The 2,212-nt window shown below is 49.6% G+C and overlaps 1 protein-coding gene across 2 annotated transcripts in view; it reads right to left on the reverse strand.

Moving 5' to 3' along the window:
• Nucleotides 1-517, reverse strand: part of Rps15a (ribosomal protein S15a) — a 6,002-nt gene extending 5,485 nt beyond the window's left edge. Inside the window, exon 1 of one of the 2 annotated variants that reach the window (XM_015491105.2) lies at nt 370-517. The gene's annotated coding sequence lies outside the window, so the exon portion shown is untranslated. Of the gene's footprint in view, nt 1-76; nt 97-369 lie in introns of those variants that run through there. The other variant, XM_015491106.2, reaches the window with a different exon arrangement.
• Nucleotides 518-2,212: the final 1,695 nt, after the last annotated feature.

Below are 2,212 nucleotides of genomic sequence, written 5' to 3' on the forward strand. Positions count from 1 at the left end.
ACCCACCCCGGCCACCGTCCCCGATGCTTCCCGCCGGCCCGAGCCAAAGCGCTGCCTCAGCCGCTAAAGGAAGTACCAAGCGCCGCAGGCCGAACCGGGGTTGCCAGGACTACTGCCTTTCCCGCGGGTCGAAAGCTCCGGTTTTCAGAGCGATGTGGCCTGCACCCCTCGTGCCCGGGATCCCCGGTTGCAAAGGGTGGGGCGCCCGGCAAGGGTCTTCTCTAACTGTGCCCAGGTCCTCACAAGGGCCAGGGTCCCCGGCCCAGGAGGGTCCCATAGTCTTCGCAGGGCATCGAAGCCTAGCCTCAGACTCGGGATGGCTCTGATAACCGACGGATGGAGTTGAAGCTCTCAGAGAGAGTTACTTACCGGCACGAAAAAATGGCGGAAAGAGGACGGGAGGGGCGAGCGCACAGTGTTATGGGAAGCGGGTGAGCTCTCGCGAGACTTTCAGAGTAACGCCAGGGAAAAATAGAGCTAGTTAAAGGTGGATGTAGGGGCGGAGCCTCTTCAGGCATTCGCAGTTGAGAATCGATAGAATCTACCTCCCCAGGTGAGTCCTGGAGGAGAGGCACAGGTAAGAAAAACATTGGAGATTCGACGAATTTTTAGCACTTACTCTGCAAAAATAAGAATCCGAAAAAAAAAAAAAGCTCTGGATATTTGCTAACTTTAATTACAATAACAGTTCACAACTTTTTTTTTTTTTTTTTAATTTGGTGCTGCGGGTTGAACCCAAGGGCTCTTTACCACTGAGCTACATCCCCAGGCCTCTTTATTTCTCATTTTGAAATAGAGTCTCGCTTCCGAGCACGGCGCACGCGAGTAATCCCAGCGGCTCGAGAGGCTGAGGCAGGAGGATCACAAGTTCAAAGCCAGTCTCGGAAATTTAGCGAGGCGCTACGCAACTCAGCGAAACCCTGACTCAACATAAAAAGGAAAAAGAGCTGGGGGTGTGACTCAGAGCGCGAACACACACACACACACACACACACACACACACACACACACACACGGCGCGGGTGAAGGGTGGCCTCCCTAAATTGCTGAAGCTGTCCTCGAACTTGTGATCGTCAGGCTCCGGAGTCTGGGATTACACGCGTGCGCCACCATCCACCATTTAGAATGAAGTTTGATGCTTGCAGCCTCTAAGAATCCAGAGAAGCCATTTGCCTCTGGGGAGGGCATTTAACTTCCTTTCCTCCACATCCTTTTTTTCTTTTTTTTTTTTTTCTTTTTTTGAGACTCGTGTGTATGTTAAAATGTTTTGTTAGTTGGTAGTTTCTTTTTTACTCTAAATCTTAGAACTTACTTATTGGAGGTCCAGCTGCTTTTTCCCAGTTCCAGAACACACAATTTGGAAAAGAGCCACAAGTGATTTGAAATTAACACCCAGAATTCTGAATCAATGGCTTTTATCCACTTGGCTGCACCCAGACGAGAACTAGTTTGGGTTAGTCATTTATTCTTTCTGGACCTTCCCCAGTTGTAGACTGGGGGTACTACTACTAATAATAATAATAATAAAAGCTGCCTCTTAAAGGTTGTTTCGAGGAACAGATGAGGTAGTGATGGTAAGGGGCTTGAACAAAGTCTAGCACATACTTAGTAGATGCTCACAATTTTGCCTCTGGACAGAGCATAGAGTTTTGGGTACAGCCTAGGGCCCACAGTCTGATCAAATAAGAGGAAGAGAACTCTGGCTCCACCTTCTCTTGGAACTGGGCGATCTAAGTTAACTCACTTTTAAAATATTTGCAACAACCCTCTTACCTCATGGCTGCCACCCTCAACTTCCCCTTTGCCCACCGTGTCTTTCCCACATGGCGATCAGAATAACCCTTTTAAAACTGAAGTCAGAGCAGGCACCCTCAAAGAGCACTCCCCCCGGCCCCTCCCACCCCACCCCACCCCCGTCATTCTTAGTAAAATCCAAATTCCTTACAAGGCTTATAAGGTCCTACTTGGTGCAAACCTCTCCTTACACACCAAACCTCATCCCTGCCCCCAACCCCATATCTCCTCTGCTTGCATTTTTTTTTTAACACTCCAAGCTTGTTCCACCACAGAGCCTTTGATTTTGCTTTTCCCTGTGACTGAGCCTGAGCATTTCTCCCCCCAAGTCAGCCAAGAGGTCCCCAGCTTCTCTCTGCTCTCTGTTCAGCCACATACAACCACACACACAGCCCTCTTCCTGTCCACCACCCCCAGC

This window comes from Marmota marmota, unplaced genomic scaffold, assembly GCF_001458135.2.
Source record: "Marmota marmota marmota unplaced genomic scaffold, marMar, whole genome shotgun sequence".
Taxonomy (NCBI): domain Eukaryota; kingdom Metazoa; phylum Chordata; class Mammalia; order Rodentia; family Sciuridae; genus Marmota; species Marmota marmota.